This window comes from Pinus tabuliformis, chromosome 8 (assembly GCF_031772625.1).
Source record: "Pinus tabuliformis cultivar Carrire ecotype Pingquan chromosome 8, CPIR1, whole genome shotgun sequence".
NCBI classification, from domain to species: Eukaryota; Viridiplantae; Streptophyta; class Pinopsida; order Pinales; family Pinaceae; genus Pinus; species Pinus tabuliformis.
Window position 1 is genome coordinate 1,026,179,417 of NC_142294.1, and position 14,997 is coordinate 1,026,194,413.

General features: G+C 39.2%; 1 protein-coding gene across 2 annotated transcripts in view; it reads left to right on the forward strand.

The window, feature by feature from the left end:
- The window catches only part of LOC149238874 (UBX domain-containing protein), a 129,884-nt gene that overhangs the window by 44,506 nt on the left and 70,381 nt on the right, over positions 1–14,997 (forward strand). The window lies entirely within an intron of this gene.

A 14,997-nucleotide genomic window follows, 5' to 3' on the forward strand; every position in this document is an offset into this window, starting at 1 on the left:
CCTTAACAACCCTCTACTCAGCTCTTTCTCTGTGCAAGGCCTGCGGCCTGGCACTGTCATGAGACAGTCCCTACGCATGCCCAAACACACCTTCTTCTTCAGCTTTTTGTCCCTCTAATTCTTTGGCCTTCACTACCCAGCAACTCGGCCCTTGAACAACAACTTGGACTTGTCTTGATAGCCCTCATACAGTCCTAGGACAGTCCGCAAATCAACCCAGCAAACTGTCCTCTTCTTGATCCTCTCTTGCTGCGACTAGGGCATCTTCATACCACCCTTAGGTAGAGCAGCGTAGGGCTTCCTCCAGTTTCCGATTAGGGCCTTCCCTTTGCTGCGGATTAGGGCTCTTCTTGCTGCGGATTAGGGCCTCTTAGATTTGTGGCTATATCTCCTACAAGCCTGCGGCTAGGGCTCTCCTAGACGACCCTTCTTTGGGTTGCGTAGAAGGCATCTCCTCTAGACCTCCTCTTCCACCAAAAACCCATGACAAGTGGAGAGTGAGATCACAAGAGATGAGTGTTAAATGATGTGAAGTCCTCCTTTATTTATACTAAAACGTTGAGCACAAGTGGGGTTTATTTGGTTGCTGGCCGACCTTGACGAATTGTCCCATAACACTAATAAATTCATATCTCTATGAATACTTATCGGAATCAGATGATTTTTAGATCAATCCGACACCTCTCAATGAGAGGGACCCAAGAAAAATATTAGCTGCCATAAATAAGATGACCCACATGGAGTTTGGCCCTAGTTGCCAATTTTAACATGGTTATTCCAATGCAAACTCCCAACAAGAAGGATATTGGGTAGAAGAAGCCAAAATTTTTCTCTGTACATACCATCTTTTACACTCATTGACAGAGGTATATTTTATTGTTATTCTAGGCACGGGAAACAACTCCATTAGATGAAGCACAATCTCCTAATATACCTCCAAAGATTTTCCCATGCTTGGAATGGAGGCTAAATTTTCCTTGGTACTCTTTTAATCTTGGGTTCAAGTAGTAATCTATGTGTGAATTGACACCTTTTCTCTAGAAGGCCTGTAAATTTGATGGGACAGGGTTGTCCATTCAACTAATTAAGTAGCTGCGATGGTTCTATTTCTATTCTGCTTACAACATTTTTTACATTTATGCATTAAATGTAGTTGCAATTTTGTGTATGTATAAAAGTTTCTACCACTCTCCAAGCTGGGCAGGAAAAAATACGTCTCTGCTAGGGAAAACTGCACTATGGCCAAGGCAAACTATTCTCTTTGTTTCTGGTGTTGGGTTCCCCTGTTTTTGTCCTCTACACTTTCATGAGGGTTACTGCTTGGGTTTGTGTTTGATATTTCTCCTAGTCATGCGATTTCGGTCTGCTTATGCATTTTGCTGCAGATCTGGTCACAAATTCTTCTGTTCCTCTTGTGCTTGGAGTTACGATTGGTGTCTACTCTCTTATGTTTGTTTGTCTATTCCCTTCTGACTTGGGTTTCCTTTGCACATGAGTATCCTCTGCAGTGTGCATTCTTCTACTGTTTATGGCACTTGGGGAGTTAGTTTGTAATGTCCCTTCCTAAATTAATTTGTCTCAAGTTTATTTTTCCACAATTTTGACATTTTTGGTGACCATGGGACCCACAAAATTTTGGGAGAAAGACTTAGGAGAAAAAGGGAGGCCGAAATATTTGGTTAGTGGAGCATGGGGGCCACACGCACAAGGAAAGACACACTTGCCAAGGGAGAAATTTGAATAACCAAGGAAGGGAGGTCAAAGAGCTTGATGGAGGGGCCCATATGGGAAAGAGAAGCTCACAAATTATAAATAGGAGAAGCTCAGCCTCATTTTGGGTCTTTTGCCAATTGAACTTAGTCTTGCTGTTCGAGCTTATAAGGGTCACTTTGCTGTTCAACACCGAGTTTTCCAAGCAGAGAACTCACCCTTTCTTTGGGGACTTAGAGTGCCACCCTAGGGAGGTCAAGTTGTACCAATTTGGAGAGGAGTTGGAGGGCATTCAGAGCTTATCACTCAGTCACTCACTCAGCTAGTGCATATTCTAGGAGGATGCAGGAGAGGATACGCTTGAGTCATTTCAGGGGTCTTCTGTGTAGCAATTTCCGGGAGAATTTTGGCATAGGAGCTTCAGTGGGATATCAGCCTATTAGAGGAGTTTGGGAGCAGGAGATTGCTGCTTGAAGGCAGCACGATTTGGAGCATCTAGGGCCAGCACAGAAGCCACTCACTGGGCACACGTGGGAGTTTGTGGGACGAGTTTTGGAGCTATGTTTTGTCAGGAGAAATAAGGAGAACGTTGGGGCAGTGTGAGTGATTTGGAGGGTTTTCTCTGGGAGTTGCCGGTAAGAGGTATTTCCCAGCTGCTGGAGGAGGACATGGTATTTGGGGCCAAATTTCGGGGGTTAGAACCAGACCAAACCCTTTCTGGGTTTTGGTGGGTTATTTGTGAGGAGCTTGGGGTTAATTTTGTAGAATTTTCTGAGCACCGAAAGTGGGGTTTTCAGCAGCTTCTTTCCAGTAGACAGTGCAGTTTTTTGGGGCAGCGCAGGGCATCATTGGAGCAGCTTATTCTATCATTGAGCTTGCTATTTTATTACCTGGGCTTTGTCAAGCTTGCCATTGAGGCAGGCGCAGGTGCACTCCTTCCACACTATTGTACTATTGCTCGAATTGCTTAATAAAATGGCTCAACTGGTTATCATTTCTGGAGTTTTCATGGGTGTTCACTGAATGTTTAAATTTTTTATGTTGCATGTGTTGTTTTGCTTTGCATATCACTGTTTTTCCTAATTAGGAACATTACATAGTTCTGTTTTTGTCTTTTTAGCTAGCCATGCACAGTTATAGGTGCCCTGCTGAATTTATTCTGAGTTGCTATGAGTTTTCTGCAGGTTAGGTTCTCTGGGTTGCTATCAGTGCTCTGTGGGTTAGGTTCTCTGGGTTGCTATTGGTGCTCTTTAGCTCTGATTCACTGAGCAACATTACTTATGCTGCACTGTTTTCATTTTGCCCCAAGCATGATTTTTTCTCTTCCTAAGTTTTTTTTGTGAACACAACATGATTCAGTATTCTGCATGTTTGATTCTCTGAGTTGATATAGGCTCTGTGGGTTTGATTCTCCGAGTAGCATTGCTTATGCCATGCTGCTTTGGTTTTGCTTCAGGCATGATTTCTTCTCTTCCTTTGCTATTCTCATAGGTACAGCACGATTTTTCTCTTGTTGGGCTATTTTAATGAGCATGTCACAGTTTTCTCTTCCTATACTCTTTTAAGTTTTATCCTTTCTTCAAGACATCTCTGAAGTATATAGTATTGAAAAATAGTAAAATCCTTTAAATAATAAGAACATTGAAATAATTTATTATAATTAAAGTTGCCTCCCTTAAGCTTTTTCATGGAAAAATTGTTTCCTTTCTGTGTTTTGGCAATCAAAGGCACATTCCCTGCTATCACATGTTTTGTTCTCCAACTTCACATATGCTCCTGAATTAGTATCATGCTCTGATACCATGTAGAAAGATAAAAATACACAAATACATGGGAGATGTGGAATATAAGATTTTATTATAAATGAAGTTGTTCGATACAACGAGGGAGGTCACTTTATATTTCATAAATGAGGTAGTTGTGACCTAACTAACATCAGTCAATACTAATTGTTAGGTTAGTGTATCTTGCATATTTCTTATAGGGTTGGCCACATGTGTGGCAGATCTGTGTGCCTTAGTTACAACAGCATTACACATTTTGTAGATCCATACAAATTGAATTTTCATGCAGCAAGATGGTTTTAAATGAGGATGCAGTAGTAGAACAGACAAGAGGGTGCATCATTACTTTTGTAGGCTTCGAGCATTTCATGCATGCACAGCCATAGATAGATAGCGTTTTGATCCCATTAGACAGTTTTCATGTCATTTCTAAGTAAAAGAGGGCATGTGCAGTTGTACGTGTTAGCCTGAGTTTTTCAATGCAGTTTTCTAGTTTTAGTTCAAGTCTAAATTCAGTTAGCCACATGCAGTCTGCTAGATAGGGTGCAGATCTGAAGGAAGCCTTATTCACTTGGAGTGCACTAATTAGAGACTTTCCCTCATGCAGATATAAGGTTGCAGTAGATCTGGTAGTCATATCTATGTTTGTAACCCTAACAAGACCTTTTACTGTTATTAAAAGAAGGCAGGGGTATGGGTCTTATTCATTCAGTTCAACAGCAAGCAGTGAATTAGTTTGCTGTTTTCCTGTAGCAGATTCCTGTTCAGAATTAATGAGATACTAGTAACAGGTTTTTCCAACCCATCTACTGAGTTTCTGCTTTGCTTTTAACAGTGATTTAGCAATTATGTTGTAATTTCTCTTTCCTGCTTAACAGCAGTATGTGTTTGTAGACTTTAACATTATCAAAATAACAGTTTTGAGTGGCTTTCAAGTTTCAGATATCTAGTAGCTTAGGAATTCTTTTATGTTAGTTTTTGTAGCATCGGATGTTTTCTAGCTACGAAATTTGGTAGAGAGGCTAGAATACATGAGATCTCCAAAACCCAGAAATTGTTTATGGAAATTCCACCTAGAAGTGTCTCAATTAGATTATTAACCGATTTTTAAAATATTTTTCAAGTCTAAAATTAGAGAATATGGTTAATTCATTAATATTAATTGATATAAGGTGATAATAGTCTAGAAACTCACACGGATCGATCTAAAAATGATCTGAGCCATTGATTAAGATTTAATCTTGGCTGTTGGAGTCCCAACATGAAGACATAAGAAGGGATTGATGTGGTGATGGTGAATACATCAGTGCAGATACTTAGTTGCCCAGGTAGTTCAATTTTCTGAGTGGCAGAGATTCAGCAGACAAGATAGAGCCAGAGGGCGAGTAGCAGGTGTTTGAGGATGTTAGCAACATTTCCGGTGGAAGTATTCCAGTCCTTGAAAGAGGCAGTGAGAGGAAGGCCAAAATCCCCACAGGTTATGCACAAGCACTGCACAGAGGGTGATGCAGAAGGTTCAGCGTGTGGCTAGGGAGGCAATTTCGATGGAAGAAATTAGTTGTGGGGTGAGAGAAAATTCTCACAATAATTTTGCCAGTGTTTTCGTCCGATTAGATTGGCAGTAGAACATCTAAATTTTTGTACTCAGAATTGCTGCTGAAGAATAATAATAAAACCCTCATCTATCACACCGGTTTTCCCAAGTTTGGCTTTTTCGAGGACAATTATCCAAAAACAACTGTCAAAATTTTTGTCAGTTTTCATTATTTTATTTTCTGTAGTATTTTTATGGTGAAAATTGCAGTTGTGATTTTATTCATTGTTTGCGATAGCAAATAAATTGCATAATTAAATTTAGAGTTAGAAGAATAATTTCCAATTGCTGCAATAGATGAAATTTTTACATTTTAATGGAAAGTCTGTTTACCATAGTTTAAAAAATATAACATGGTATGAGAGCGTAGTTTTAGAAATCTTCTGGAGTCCTTACATGGAGAGGGACGCTGTATGAAGTAGAGAGTTATTGGAAGGTTTTAGTGGACAGTGTATCCAAGCTTCAATAATTGAGGTAGAATTATGTTAGTGATCGACATGTGGACCTAGGTAGCGCTGTGGGGTGTGAAAGCCTTTTTTTGATTCAATGATTGTAGATTGTAGCTTGTTCGAAACAATTGCAACAATGCCAACTCCCAGTATGTGAATGAGTCACTTGTTGGAAGGAACCAACAAATTAGTGCTGTGTAAGTGAGATTGTAAAATCTGTTGGGAATGATAAGACTTATGGTAATTTGTGTGGAAGTTGTTGGAATTTCAAGAAAGATGATAAAATTCCTTAACTTGTTAATGAATTGTGAATATTAGGTTCTTTTTAATCTTTCTTCATCAAGCAATTATCAGATCAACCGTAATAGTAAGATCACAATATGCACGAAAAGGAGACAAAAATTTATCCTGGGAAAACCCCTTGTGGGGAAATCCCAACGACCTTTTTCTTGGAGAAATCTTCAAATCAACTCAAGATCAAGATCAAGTACCACTTGGCAAAACCATCTCAAGATCAAGTGAAAGTCACCAATCATTAGGGACAATGACCATAGATGCATCATAGTGGACCGTACTTAATTTTTAAAGGGTACAATGACACTTCAAACTCAGCTTCAAATATCTAACTAGATCAAGTCTCGTAACACTGTTCCCTACTTGTGTTAGGGATGGTTAGATAGTCAACCTCATTAAGTGCTTCCATCCCCAAACGAGAAGTGTCATGTCCTAGGTTAACCCTTCAAACCATAGGTGCTTGTGATAATAGTGGTAATCAAGGGGAAGATTTCTAGGCAAGGTGCTGTGATCATGGGACCAACTAATGAAGGTCGATCATCTTGAGTGTACAAGGGAGAAATCGTGAAGGCATGAGTTACCCATTTCCTTGACCTACTTTTTCCACCCTATTGGTGCACCTTTTACTTATTTTTGATAATGCTTTGACTGGGAGCTTAGCTTAGGAGCCCAGATTTGCTTTTAATGATTTGACATTTATTTACGCCTTAATGATGAGTCAATTTATCACTCATTAGGGTTGGGACATGCAAGAGTTCCTTTATTATGTGATGGAGCATCAAGTGCTTAAGGAACTAGGTGATGGCTAATGAGAGGGGTAGAGCTCATGCTAGGTTTTTTGCCATACACTAATTAATGACTGGACCATCCTTTACATTTTAACGTTCTTTTTCTTGCATTGTGGCCATTTTATGCTTTTATCTTTCTTTTAGTTGCATCAACCTCTAGGGAAAAGTTTCTGGCCTAGACTCGAGGATGAGGATAAGAGAGTTCTAATCCCAATGAACCAATGACCACATCCCTGAAGAATGAAGATGGAATTTGGGGAATAACGGAAAGTGGTAAGTATGGAATAATCATGGACATGCTACTTCAATCCAAGTATCCCAAGTTATGCCCCTCCTATAACGCTAAGGCCTTAGAGGAGGTCCGACTAGATTAGGGTAAAAAAACTAACCTTCCTGGTAAAGTGAGAGAACAAGTTTACAGTCAAGGTCAGTCAATCATCCAGATCACCCCTTAATCCATGTTGGAATGACCAAAATATTAAGTAAAATCACAAGATTGCAAGATGGTTAAAGTACCTATTGGTTGATGACCCAACTTCCTTCAAGAGAAATGTCGCATGGCGAGAGGTGTTTGAGAGGTGCAAATGGTGGAGGATTATGGCATATCATCATGATTTGAGCAATGGAGGGCTACTAACTGTCCAAAGAAGAGGACAATTTTTCGCCTATGGGGTTACCCACTTTTTGGTGGGTAACAGGCCTAACTTGTACCAATTGGTCCCCAAACTTGATTTTCTACCAGGTCATTACTTGAAGGTTGTTGATGATTGGTTGGTTTGACCGGTTATTGGTTCAAACTGACTAGTTTTTAAAACTATGGACTCTGAACAAATCAACTTTCTCTAAGTTAGAGGATAGTTAAAGGATGAGATATTGACATGTAGCTGGAGCTTGGTGATGATGTTAAGTATGCAGTGACTAGGTTAGGGTTTATCTAATTCTAAATGCCACATGTAGAACTTTTGTATCTAAATGAGGTATTTATGTTCTTGGTATGAGTAAAACTCTCCTCTTAGTTTCTTGTCTAACAAATTTAAAGTATAGGGTTGAGTTTGATGATTAATAAGTGATCATAAGAAGTTTAAACCTTAATTTTGGTTGAGTTTTAGCCACTGTCAAATAGGGTGGCCTCTACAGATTGTTAGTAGATCTACTAAAGCAAAGAACCTTGTTGACTAGCAATGACAATTTGTGTGAGCTTTGGCACATAATATTTGGTCACCTGAACTATGGTTCCTTGTCTATTCTAAAGGACATGGTGGTTGGATTCCTTGACTTCAAGGTGGAGAAGGGAGTAGTGTGCAAGTTATGTGCACTCTACATCTATTCCAATGTTGCTTTCCTAAGCAGTGAGCAAAAATTGAGGGATTCTTGATTTGATTCATTCAAATGCCTATGGACCCATTTCATCAACTTCATGACAAGTAATCTTTATTATGCTACTTTAATTGATGATTCTTTTTGAAAGACTTGGATATATTTTTATTAAAACCAACAACAAGGTCTTTAACGCGTTCCAAGAGTTTAAGATGTTGTTGAGAACCAACCATGAAAGAAAATCAAGGTACTGAGATTAGACAATGGAGGGGAGTATACCTCCAATGGCTATGATTCCTTCTACAAAAAAAGAAAACAAGGATCAAGAGGGAGTTGATAGTACCTTTCAACCCTGAGTAGAATCAAATTGTTGAGAGAAAGAATAGTTCCATAGTGGAGATTACCAAATCTATGGTTCATGACTCACATCTACCCATGTAACTTTGGGTAGAAGCATGTTGTATTGAATTCAACATGCTAAACATATGTCCGCAAAGTGTGTTGAAGGACAAGACTCCAAAGGAAGCGTTTATTGGAGAGAAACTAGATGTTTCTCATTTCAGGGTGTTAAGGGGTTCAATTTACGTTCATGTTCTAGAGGAAGAGGTTTGATCATGAGCCCTCTAGCTTGAAGGGCATTCTAGTTGTGACTATAGTGAGTCCTCCAACATGAATGTTCTGTCTTAGAGGAAGATAGTAGTAAGTTGGGATGTGAAGGCGATGGGCATGCATTGTTTTCTAGGTTCCAAAAGCTCCTAGTAGTGATTGAGCATGAGACAACACTTGCTGCTCCGAGTGTCGATCTATAAGTTTTAAGGGGTCTAGGATCAGGTTAGACATGTTCCAGTACAGGTACAGAGACAACTTTACTACCTAGTTCAACCAAGAGACCGAGGTGTCTTACACAAACATTGCAAGAGGTAAAGAGCAAGTTGGTGCTCCAAAAACTTATTTTCAGGAAATAGAGCCTTCAGTTATGAGCAATGTTGCGTACATCCTGATTTTATCACGAAATCATGATTTTTTGGCCTAGTTGATGTTTGTCGATTTTTACCGATATTTTGATGATATCTTAATTTTGCCAATGTTAATTGGTTTTAACTTTTTACCAGTGTTTTCTTGATTTTTATGATTTTTTGGTTTTCCAGACCCTTGCCGATTTTATCCCGATGCCAATGTTTGCAACATTGGTTATGAGAAGGAAACAAGTGTGTAGGTATGGTAGGATGCCATGGTGGAGGAGTACAATTCCATCATGAAGAATGATGTGTGTGAGATTTGCAAAAACTAGAGGTGAAATAAGTGGTTGATTCATGGTAGTTGTGCAAGGTGAAACATGCAATTGATGGTAGCATAGGGAAGTACAAGGTTCAGTTCATAGCTAGAAGATTCTCGTAGAGAGGAGTCGACTATGAAGATACCTTTGCTCCAATTGCCAGGTATACTTTTAAGTTCTATCAGGACCATTGTGTCTTTAGCATCTATTTTTGTTGGCAGGTATATCAAATGGATGTTAAGACATTTTTTGTTAATGGCTTGATTGAGAAAGAAATATATATTAATTAGTCGAGAGGGTTTGAGGTTCCTGTTCAGATAACCCATGTGCGTAGCTTGAACAAATCCCTTTACAGGTTGAAGTAGGCATCTTGTGCTTGGTACTCCAGGATTGGAGAGTGTCACAGATTCTAATTTTTATTATTTATTTGAAAGATTTGATTTGCTTGTTGTGGTCTTGTATGTAGATGACTTGGTACTTACACGGAGTTTAAAAAAGCTCATTGTAGGGTACAAGGTTGAGTTGGCACACGAATTTGAAATGAAGGGCATTGGCTTGATGTGCTATTTATTGGGTCTAGAGGTGTGGCAAAATATAGGTTAAGTTTTACTTGGGCAGAAAAAGTACACAATTGAGTTCTTGAAAAGGTTCTTGATGATGGATTGAAACCCATGGCCACTCCTATGACGCTGAATTTGTAGTATGTAGTAGCATGCTGATTTGGATTCAGATTTTGAAGATCCTCCGGTGGATAGACAATTGATGGCATCATTGATGTATCTTGCTAACAATAGACTTGCTATATGTTTTGTAGTGAACACCTTGAGCTAGTTCATGGTTGAGTTGAGGCAAATTGAGTGGAAAGCTGCAAAACATGTCCTTCGATTTTTAAAGAGTACAATATATTATGGTCTGAGATATGTTGGAGATTGTGAATTAATATTGCATGGATTCCCTGATTTTGACTAGGGCAGGAGATACACGTGACAAGAGGAATACTTCAGATTGTTGCTTAAGTTTGGGTTTAGAAGCAATTTCTTGGTTCAACAAGAGGCAGTGGAATTGAGTTGAATAGAGGCAGAGTACATGGGAGCATCTAGCATTGCAAGTTGATTGCGGAATTGATAGGTGAGATGTTGGAGTCTATTGTGGTCTTACGTAACATTTAGAGTTGCATCAAACTATCTGTGAATTCCATGACTGTTCCAAGCACATTAACATCAGGTATCATTTTCTTGGGGACATGGTTTTGAAGAGAGCAGTTGCTCTAGAGTATATTCAGAAAGAGCAATAGGTTGCAGATATTTTGACTAAGCCCCTGGCCAAGGGGAAGTTCAAGATGTTTAGGGAGAAACTTGGATTAGTGGAAAACACTTTTCTAGGTAAGAGGGGGTGTTAGACTAGTGTACCTTGGATAGGTTCTATAGGGTTGGGCAAACATGTGGCAAAAATGGGCACTTTAGTTATATCAACATTATATACTTGGCAACTTTGTACAACATTGATCTTTGTGCAGCGCATGGTTTTAAAACTCCGACTCTGAACCAGTGGAGGGTTAACTTCGACTCTAACTCCGACTTGGTATCGACTCGTCCTAGAGATTTCAGTGACTCGGTCTTTGTAAAAAAATACATTAAATATTTATTTTTTTATGAAAAAACATAATTTAAAAGATTTTCGTTCATGTTTCCATACTCAAAGCATTAGAATATAGAGAGAAGACAACATATGATCAAAGTATGCTCATGAATATATCTATTATATCAAAATGGCACTGAGTGCACTATCCAATAGATGTAATATATAGAGATCAGAAGAAAAACACATCACCAAGGAGGCTCTGAATGGCCTCTACAACAAGACATCACTAGTCACTACTGCTAGAGAAGACAACATCATCTGGGTCAGACTTTGAATCAGAGTGAGACGAGGATTCCGATGGCTCCTCATCAAGATCTCCAACTACAACTGTAAAAGTAGTAGCACTACCACGCTGAAATAGACGAGCTATGTGCTTGCGTCGTGGCTGAGTAGGGGAAGTGCCTGCAACTGGAGGACTTGGGGCTAGGCTTGGTACTAGTGGATCTGCATTTAACTGAACATTATGTTCAAGTAATGCCTCCATCTCTAAATCCAAATCAAGACCAATATCCTCATCAGGGTCAAACTCTGCTGGTTGACTCTCCACTACCCAATCTGATGTTGGATCAATATCTTCCAACACAATGGGATCTGTATCAGGTCTTTTGTTCAACAATTGGTTGCGTCTTAGCCAGAGGTTGTATTGGACATAGACTAGATCATTTAACTGTTTTTGTTCCAAACAATTTCTCTTCTTAGTGTGAATCCTCTCAAAGACAGACCAATTGCGCTCACACCCAAAAGCACTACAAGTTTGATTCAAAATACAGATTGCAAACTTCTGCAATTGAGGACAATGGCTACCAAATGCCTCCCACGATTGTGCTACAAAAAACATAGTTTTGTACTGAGTTAGCTCAACAAATTATATCCAACTTTCAAATTATAAAGTTATAAACAATTTAACAAAATAAGAATTTGAAAATTGAAGTTGTTTAGCTGGCTCATTTGGTTCCCTTGCAATCCTTGCTAGGTTCTTGCCAAAGGTACCTGTGGCTCTACTGAAGCAAGTGATCTGTTGTCATATCTCCAGCTGGTCACTCTCCTTAGGGACCATGCACTCAAGGTACTCAATCAATCCATCTCTAACCTGCCTAGTCAAAGCTTTTGCCTCCAGAGCTTTATAATGATACCTTGGGTTTAGAAAAAACCCAGTTGCATGTATTGGGTGATGGAGTTGATTGTTCCATCTTTGATCAATGATTTCCCAAATGGGCCCATACTTAGCCACTCTATCCTTATATGCAACCTTTATTTGCTCCTTTGCTTGATCCATAGCCTCATAAATGAAGCCCATAGGCAATCTTTCTCCATCCACCAACCACAACACCTTAACTAGTGGCTCAACAACTTTCACAATCTCTACTGCCTTTTTCCAAAATATTTCTTCATTAACTTTTATTTTGATATCTTTGCCATCCTGTTTGCGAGCCCATTGACATTCATTCCATTCATCACTGGAAAACATCCTCTGCAAGTTTCTATGTTGGGAAAACATAGATTGCAATGTCAAAAAATGAGTTGCAAATCTAGTGATGGCAAGCCTAACAAGATCCTTGCCCCCTGTGTTTTTCCTCATCAGGTTCAAAATCCATGAGTGATTGTAGATATATTTTGTTATGCTTTTGGCATGCTCTACAGTGTTCTTGATCCAATCTATTTTACCAATATCCTCAAGCATGAGGTCTATGCAATGTGCAACACATAGGGTCCAAAAGATGGTTTTGATTTTCCTCTAACATTTTACCATCAAGAACATAGTTAGAGGCATTATCTGTGATGATTTGAACAACATTAGCGACCCCCACCACTTTAACAACCTCATCGAAAAGCTGAAATAACAAGTGTGCATCTTTCACCCTATTAGATGCATTAATTGATTTTAGAAACATGGTTCCCTGTGGGTAAAAGATAAGAAAATTTATGATGGTACGGTTTCTTTGATCAGTGCATCCATATGACATGATGGTACATCCTGTTTTCGTCCATGAGCTTTTGAAATCTTTCAAATATTCATCAATGGACAAAATCTCTTTTTGCAAAAGAGATCCCCTTAACTCATGCATAGTAGGGCCTTTGAAGCCCTTTCCAGCAGCAAATATGGCATCAAACATAAGTTCATAATATGGTGAACGAGAAGCATTGAAGCGGATATCAATATCATACCACCATCTAGCTATGTAATCACAGGTAGTTTCTCTCAATGCTTTCTTCCAATGGTCATCTAAGCTGCATTTGACCTCTATTAGCTTGAGGACCATGTGCATTACCAGAGGGAGTGGAGGGTGTGACTGTGAAATAACTTTTGATATCACCCCTCTTTTTAATTTTACACTTAACCTTTTCTTGAAAAGACTCCAAAGAGGGAGGAACATAGCGAAAGGGGTTGGATGCATCAACGCAAGGGACAGAAGAAGAGCCCTCATAATCAAAATTGGGGTTGGCTGCCATCATGTGTTTTATGCTCCTCTTCCTCCCAATTTCAGCCTCTATTTTTTGCCTAGATTTTTCTTCGTCAAACATCTCAAATTTTTCTAGCAACTCCTTCCTAATATCCCCAATTTGTTCTATTGGTGCTGCACATGGAACAATTTGGCTTCTAATACCGGCCAAGTGTTGTTTAAGCCTATGAATGCCCCCTCCACCCCCCTTAATTCTTTTATGACAAAATTTGCAATGCATTTGATTATCAATTATCTCAGCATATGCCCAAGCAACATCTTTCATTCTAGGAGCCATTTTCTGATACTTGGACTTGAAAATGAATGGACAAAAATCTGAAAATGAAAGTAAAAAAAAACAACTCTTCAATGTTCATTCTTTTTTACAAAGATTACTCTTTTCAATTTCCAGATTTGCAAAAAAAAAGAAAAAAAAACAAGCAAAGGCAGATTTGAGAAGTGAAAAAGAAACCTCTAGGCTCTAGCCTCCTCAATGCTGCTCCAATGACTGCCCAAGAAGCTCCTCACTGCTGCTCCAATGATTGCCCAAGAGACTCCTCACTGCTGCTCCAAAAACCAACTCCAACTCTTCACAAACTCCTCACAAATGCTCATACAAATACAATGAGATAGCTGTGAGGAAATGTGAGGAGGTTGGGTAACTTTTATAGGTTTGGGAGAGGTTAGATGGAGGGAAAACAACCTTAAACCCAAAAAATATCTGATTTGGAGTCCGCTTTTCCCACCTTTTTCTGCTGCGAACCGGCTCAGCTTGGTTAAGACTGGCTCGGCTGAGCCGGCTGGTCCGTTACCGAACGCCCTTTGGTCTGGTTTTTGTACGAAGCCGGCCCGGGCAGGGGTCCTACTTGGTCAACTCGACCGTTTCCGTTTCGGTTCAGCCGTTTTTTAAAACACTGGTGCAGCGTGATGGCGTGTAGATGATGGTGCAGTAAGACCAGATGGCACATCACTACTTTTGCATGCTTCTAAGTTCTAGCATTGAGGGCACATGCGTGGATGGGCTATCCATAGATAGGAAGGGATAATGTTATCCTTGGATTCTAATTCTATGAGATGAAGTACTGTTAGACAGTTCGCATCTTGTTTTTAAGTTAAGTAAAAGAGGGTACATTCAGATGCGCGTGTTAGATTCAGTTTTATCAAGCAGTTTCTTAATTTTAGCTTATGTCTATGATCAGTTAGGCACATGCAGTCTAGTATGTAAAGTTCAGGTCTAAATGGAGCCTTATCTCTTCCTTGGAGTACACTAATTACAGATATTCACTCATTCAGCAGCAAGATGAACTAGATCCACGAATCAGATCTATTTGTTAACCCACCCTAAACAGACCTTCTTACTGTTATAAAAAGAAGGCAGCTTTATGGATTTTATTCATTCAGTTCAGCAGTGGATTAGTTTGCTGTTTTTCCTGTAGCAAATTTCAGTTCAGATTTATTGAGAAAGCGGTACAGGTTATGACAGTCCATCTACTGAGTTTCTGTTTTTTCTTTAAACAGTGATTTAGCAAGTATGCTGTAATTCTGTTTCTTTTCTGCTTAATTACAGTGATGTAATTTAGGATAGTTTTGTGAGTTTCCATAATAATTTTTCGACAGTATATGTTTGAATTTTGTACTTTATAGACTTTAGTATTATTAGCACAACAGTTTTGAGCGGTGTTGCAAATATCTGTGATATGTAT